The sequence below is a fragment of the Octopus sinensis genome, linkage group LG13 (genome assembly GCF_006345805.1).
Source record: "Octopus sinensis linkage group LG13, ASM634580v1, whole genome shotgun sequence".
In the NCBI taxonomy this organism is placed as follows: domain Eukaryota; kingdom Metazoa; phylum Mollusca; class Cephalopoda; order Octopoda; family Octopodidae; genus Octopus; species Octopus sinensis.
Window position 1 is genome coordinate 12,140,132 of NC_043009.1, and position 7,608 is coordinate 12,147,739.

Genomic DNA, 7,608 nt, shown 5'->3' on the forward strand with positions numbered 1-7,608 from the left:
TATGTATGTATGCATGCATGTATGTATGTATGCATGCATGTATGTATGCATACATGTATATGTATGCATGTATGTTTGTATGTATGTATGTATATATGTATGTATGTATGTATGCATGCATGTATGTATGCATGTATGTATGTATGCATGCATGTATGTAGGTATGCATGCATCTATGTATGTATGTATGCATGTATGTATGTATGCATGCATGCATGTATATATGTATGTATGAATATATGTATGTATGTATATATGTATGCATGTATGTATGTATGCATATATGTATGTATGCATGTATGTATGTATGTAGGTGGGTAGGTAGGTAGGTAAGGTAAGTATTAAGAAACTGTAGGGTGAGCTGAACAGCAGAGGTTCTTCAGAGAAGAAACCCAAATCATGCAAGTGTCTGGCGCTTAACTCTTATACTCTGAGGCGGGGGGGGGGCAAGGTCGCATCCAGGTCATAACTCCTGGTGCCCCCTTCGCCGTCACATTTTGTGAAACTATCTGCAATGCAACACTTCTTGGTGGTTAAGGTGCCCCAGATGCAAGGCACCTTGGTGATCTAACCAGTTCTTTTGTGGTTTCCACTCGCCCTCTGCCAAATTAAATTTGTAAAGTGATGGTCGGCCCGGGCCAATAGTAGAAGAGGATCTTTTCATTTTGAAAGCCAGATTTTTCAGATTTTTCTAGTTAACTAAATAATTTGAAACTTCGTATACTGGTAGAATGTGTCAAAAGAAAACAATAATTTCAACTAGTTTTTTTGACAAAAATGTATGCATCTATAATACACACACATTATAAATTACATTATAAACTTAGAAATTACAATTCCGTTTTCATTTTTGTTTACAATTATGTTTTCTTTTGACACATTCTACCAGTATACGAAGTTTCAAATTGTTTAGTTAACTAGGAAAATCTGGCCTTCAAACTGAAAAGATCCGTAGAAGACACTTGCCCATGACGCTAGGTGGGACTGAACCCTAAAACATGTGGTTACAAAACAGGTTTCTTAACAACGCAGCCATGTCTACTAGACGTGGAAACTATATTCGATGTGTTCAACTATACTCGTCATAGCAGTGCTCCAGCATGGCTGTAGTCTAATGACTGAAACAAGTAAAAGATAAAGAGTGTGCGTGTGTGTGTGTGTGTGTGTGTGTGTGTGTGTGTGTGTATGTGTACATACAAATACAGAAGTAGGAGAGAAGTGGAGTATATAGGAACAATGAGATAAAGAGACAGACATATGGACTGATGAGGAGACAAGAAGATGGGGAAACAGACAGATGGACACATGGTTAGGCAGACAGATGTACAGCGACAGCAACAGAGTTTCGAGAATAGAGATGAAGACAGAACGAGAGAGAGAGAGAGGGAGGAGAGAGAGCGAGATACAGAATGAGAGAGAGAGAGAGAGAAGCAGAGAGAAGCAGGGAGACAGAAAGACTAACAAAAATTGGGTGTGATGAAAAACGGATAGATATTTAAGTAGAATAATTAATGAAGTGTTGAGAGAAAGGGGCAGGAAGAGAAAAGGGGGTAGAGAAAGTGAGAAAGAGGAAGGAGAGGGTGTGAAGCATAAAAAAGGCAGAAGAGAGAACAAAGAAGAAACAAGAGAAAGCAACAAATGTGCAAGAAAGAATATAAAATCTCAAAGCAGACAGAGAGAGAGAAAGAGAAGACGGACATATTGATGTGCAGACGGACAATGTGACATAGAGAGAAAAGGAAAGAGGAGTAGAAAGAGAAGCAAATAGAAAGAAAGGCATAAAGATAAGAATAAGAAAGGAAGCAAAGATTGAGAGAGGAGTAGAGGAAAAAAGTTAAACTAGAGAGATATCTACCGATCTCGCTAACAAAAGAAATATGGATAGAAAAAAGAGAAAAAAGCGTGATGAAATGAAAAAAAGAGGAAAAAGAACGAAGGAAAAGAAAATAAGTGTAATACAGAATGTAGGAAGGAAAGGAGGGAAGAAAAGAAGAAAGAGAATCATAAAGCCAGAGAGAAAAAAAAACATAAGAATAAAGAAAACAATACAAGAAATAAAGAATTATATTATTAAAAAAATAAAGAAACAAAAATTGAAAGTGGATGGTGGAGAAGATGGAGAGAAAGAAGTGGCGAATAAGCAATCAACGTGAAAGAGGAAAAAATAAAGAGACAGAAGTTGAAATGGCAAGTTTATGGTGAAATAAATACGGCATGATATGGAAGGAGAAAGTATAGAGGAAATAAGAGAGGACCTAAGTAAGGGACGTAACCAGTGAGTTTAAATAGTTTAAAGTGGAGAAATACGATATGCGATGGAATGGGGAAGGAAAAGTGTATAAGCGAGAGGGAAGAGAGAAGGATATGATAATTATCTGGGTCTTTTCGCGCCAGTATGCGTATGTGAGTGTAGATAACTCATGCGTGTGTATATGTGTATGCATTTGTGTCTATAGTTATGCTCATCAAAAACGTATGTACACGCGTGTATATAAGCAAATATACGCACGAGAAAACTAATGATAACAAGATTATTAATAACTAGCACTAGTGCTTGCATATAGAGCTGCGTGCGTGCGCACATACACGCGAGTACTGTCCAAATCTCCGACCAACCACATACAGCTAGCTGGCATTCAATTGCCCTATCAAGTTTCGGGCATTTTGATTGGGTTTTGGATAGAAAATTCACAAAAATGTCACTTCTATTGATTTTTTTATGGTTTTGCGGGGTGACTGGGGAAATGCAAAGATGTGCACGACCACCCTTGGACGGTTTTGAATGACCATAGAAAGTGCGAGCCCTCTAACTGAGAAATTGTGGATTTGTATAAAGGACACGCACACACACACACAGACATTTTGCCGTTTATATATAGAGAGATAACAGCAATAATAGCAAGAATAACCGTAGCTGTAAGAATAACGATACTAATGGGGATAGTAACAACAACGAAAATAGCGATGAAAGCATGCAAACCAACACAAACAATACTGGCAACAACAGAGACAACCAAAGGGATTGTAACGATAGAAAGGATAGAAAATAATACAAGAAGTATAAATGACACTAACTCCCTTCACACTCTACTTTTGAATCTATGTGATAAGTTGTACGATATAAGTCGCATTTATCCGATAACCCTAAGTTTCAACAAAATAGTTTGTATCCCACGACAGACGCAATAGAAGCGCAATTCACCATAGCTTTTACAAAACTTAAGCAGTACCCTAGAATACAGAGTAGGAGAGACGTACAACAACTTGATAAGACATCTGACCTGCACAAACTCACAGCGCACAAAAAGTAAGGAAGTTGAGTGTTTCTCTACGGACAAGTCCGGCAGAATGTCGACAGGCAGCCTGTCGAACTACAATGCGACTCCACATCACCAACATGAGGGAAACAACAGTACAAGTGTTTGAGGAGAGAGAAAAGATCCTCAATATTCACATGATGATGTGGCCAAACATCCTGGGAGCAAAGAAACGCACGGCCAACAACTTCCAGGCCACAAATAAGGACATTCCAACGCTGTATAGACTCTGCAAGGATCATAAAAAGACCATTGTTCCAATGTCATTGACCATCAGAGGGTACCGGTGGGGACCTCATTACCACCGTTACCACCTGAAAACAAGAGAGATTGAACCCGGGCAAAAAATTGCTGTAGTATAACGTTTTAGCGGGAATATGGTCCTATACCACCTCAGTCTCTCTCCTCTCTCTCTCTCTCCTCTCTCTTTTTTTTCTCTCTCTCTCTGTTGCTCTCTTTCTCTTCCTTCCATGACCAATGTCTAAAAAATGTATCCTTATAGGCGCAGGAGTGGCTGTGTGGTAAGTAGCTTGCTTAGGAACCACATGGTTGTGTCATCTTGGGCAAGTGTCTTCTGCTATAGCCTAGGGCCGACCAAAGCCTTGTGAGTGGATTTGGTAGACGGAAACTGAAAGAAGCCCGTTGTATATATGTATATATATATGTGTGTGTATGTTTGTGTCTGTGTTTGTCCCCCTAGCATTGCTTGACAACCGATGCTGGTGTATTTACGTCGCCGTCACTTAGCGGTTCGGCAAAAGAGAGCGATAGAATAAGTACTGGGCTTACAAAGAATAAGTCCCGGGGTCGATTTGTTCCACTAAAGGCGGTGCTCCAGCATGGCCGCAGTCAAATGACTGAAACAAGTAAAAGAGTAAAAGAGTTATTGACAGTGACAACTATAAGCCTTCAAAGCTAATGGAGATGATTAAAAAAACAAAAAAAATAAGAAAACAAAAAATACCACGCTGAGTATTCGTCTGCCTCCTCAACTATTATAAAAGGGAGATCTACCGGATACCTACTTCCCTACCAAATTTATCAGCGAACAGAGACACCTAAAATAGCCTCGTCTCCGCCACCGAGCACAAAAACACAATCATGAAATAACAAAAACATGATCGTGGATTCATATATGAATAGTAAATTAAAGAATATTGTGGCAGTTTCTACCTAATACTCACTTTGTATACTTTGTCCTGTCTTAGAGTAATCCATGCAATTTGTAAATATCCGGTAAGTGTATTGGGTTATCCGGAAAGTTTGTGCTGATTTTTAAAGGAAAGAAAATGGTCAACAAATACTTGCCATTACATTTTTAATCAACCAAATATGGACCATTTTGTTGCACAATGCGTCTCCATCTTTTCTTTAACTTGAAAGTACCGTCTTCCCAGAATGGAGGGGTTTTCATGGCAAAGAATTCATCAAGGTATCTTTTTACGTCATTCAAGGAATTGAAATTTTTACCATTAAGACTATTCTGCAGAGACCTGAATAAGTGGAAATCCGAAGGAGCAATATCTGGTGAATATGGAGGGTGGGTTACACATCCCAGCCGAGCTGCAGCAATTTTTGTCTGGTTCCCAAAGCATCAAGTGCCGAAAATGAACTTTCTTATCTTCCATTTTAAAGGGTTACAGAATTAACACAGGTTATAAGGAATATAAACCTTCTTCCACGAAAAGATAGCTTAAACTGTACTCTAAATAGAGGCGTGGTCAAATCCTATTTTATGAACTCAACCATGTTCTCAAATAAGTCGAAATGTAAGCTACTATAAATCGGCACGAACATTCCGGACAACCCAATACTTTGAAAAGGCCTGATAATGTTGATTGATAACTGGCAGAATCATCAGCATACCACGACAAAAGACTTAGCGGCATTTGAGTTCAAATTATGCCGAGGTCGACTTTACTTCTCATCCTTTTGGAGTCGATGAAAAAGGTACCAACTCAGCACTGGGGGCAATATAATCGACTTATCCCCTCTCCCAAGATTTCAGGATTTACGCCTACAGTAGAAAGGGTTATGGATATAGTGAGTTTAGCCCCTTGTGGGTAATAAAGAAACAATTATAAAATTTTATAATAAGTAGCTGACCCCGTAGAATTACAACAACCATATTGTGAAGGGTAACATGACATTTTAAATGTTATATTTATAAGTCATATGTTCATCCATAGAAACAATATATACAGTGCCTAATTGCACACACGCACGCACTCACTCACACACACACACACCTAATCATTGTCTGTGTGTGTGTGTATGTCTGCGTGTGTACACCAGTAGCGTTTGTATGTGTATGAGTGTATGCGCCAATAGGGTTCGTCGGAATCTTTTTTCTTTCTTTCCTTCTTTCCTTTCCTCTCTTTTTTCTTTCTCTCCCTCCCCCAGTCTCTAGTCTCTCTCACTATCTGTATCTCACACACTTTTATCATTTCCTAAGCCCTATAATGTACCAGCAGCGTTCGTTTGAACCTCTCTCTCTCTCTCTCGCTCTCTCTTTCCCTCTCTCCCTCTCTCTTATCTCGTTAGCATTTTAATGCAATCGTAGACGAGAGGAGTTGGGTAGATAGATAGATAGATAGATAGACAGATAGATAGATAGATAGATAGATAGATAGAGATAGATAGATAGATAGATAGGGAGAGACATTGATAGGTACATAAATGAATTGATTGAGAGAGAAAAAAATTAGTGCGTGAGGTTTTGTACCAGCAGCGTTCGTTTGAATCTTCCTCTCTTTTCCTTTCTCTCCTCATACCGCTCTTTCCCTCTCCCGTGCACACACCTTTACCGTTCTCGTTCTACAGCCTGACAGATTAGCAAGCACAAGAGGCAGTCGCTAGAAGAGTGTCTTACCTTGCTACATTTAATCATCTTTATATCATAATTTAGAATTACACGGCGTGTTAGAATTAGAATGTTCGATCTCATCCGAATCAGACAAGTAACATAACAGGTAACACGCTAGACTAGTTTAGCCATGTTATTTTCTGCTTACCGTGTTCACTTGACTTGAAATCTCCGGCTGGACTGACGGCTCATGTCGGTCGACCACATATCACATGGTCCCGACAGATGAGGAGGTATCTTGCGGAGATAGGGTCTGACTCAGACTGCACAACGGATCGTCCGGGAGAATCCGGTATTATACCTATTTCTTTACTACCCACAAGGGGCCAAACACAGAGAGGACAAACAAGGACAGACAAACGGATTAAGTCGATTATATCGACCCCAGAGCGTAACTGGTCCTTAATTTATCGACCCCGAAAGGATGAAAGGCAAAGTCGACCTCGGCGGAATTTGAACTCAGAACGTAACAGCAGACGAAATACCTATTTCTTTACTACCCTCAAGGGGTTAAACACAGAGAGGACAAACAAGGACAGACAAACGGATTAAGTCGATTACATCGACCCCAGTGCGTAACTGGTACTTAATTTATCGACTCCGAAAGGATGAAAGGCAAAGTCGACCTCGGCGGAATTTGAACTCAGAACGTAACGGCAGACGAAATACCTATTTCTTTACTACCCTCAAGGGGTTAAACACAGAGAGGACAAACAAGGACAGACAAACGGATTAAGTCGATTACATCGACCCCAGTGCGTAACTGGTACTTAATTTATCGACCTCGAAAGGATGAAAGGTAAAGTCGACTTTGGCGGAATTTGAACTCAGAACATAACGGCAGACGAAATACCGCTAAGCATTTCGCCCGGCGTGCTAACGTTTCTGCCAGCTCGCCGCCTTTACATCGGTATTATACCGATGAATGATGAAAGCAGCGACGCGTTGCAACGGCGCATGCCCCAACACCTGAAGTAACCATTATTCTCTGCTGTTATTCTGGCACAAGAAAGGTAACGTATTTACTTAAAAGTAATTTCGTCAGATAAAATTCTTAAAACAAATACATATTCGATGTTTCTCGGTGCAAAACTGGAAATATAAACGTTCTTCTTTTACTTGTTTAAGTCATTAGACAGCGGCTGAGCTGGAGCACCGCCTTGAAGAATCTTAGTCGAACGAATCAACCCCTGTATTCATTTTTTAAAGCCTGAATTATATCGTCTATCAATCTCTTTTGCAGAACTGCTAACTTGCGGACTCTGTGTACGCATCAATAGAGTTTTTATGTGTGTGAGTGTCAAACAGTGGAGAGAGACAAACAAACACACACACATACACACACACACACACGCACACACACAAACACACACACAAACACACACACAACACACACACACACACACACACACACACACACACACA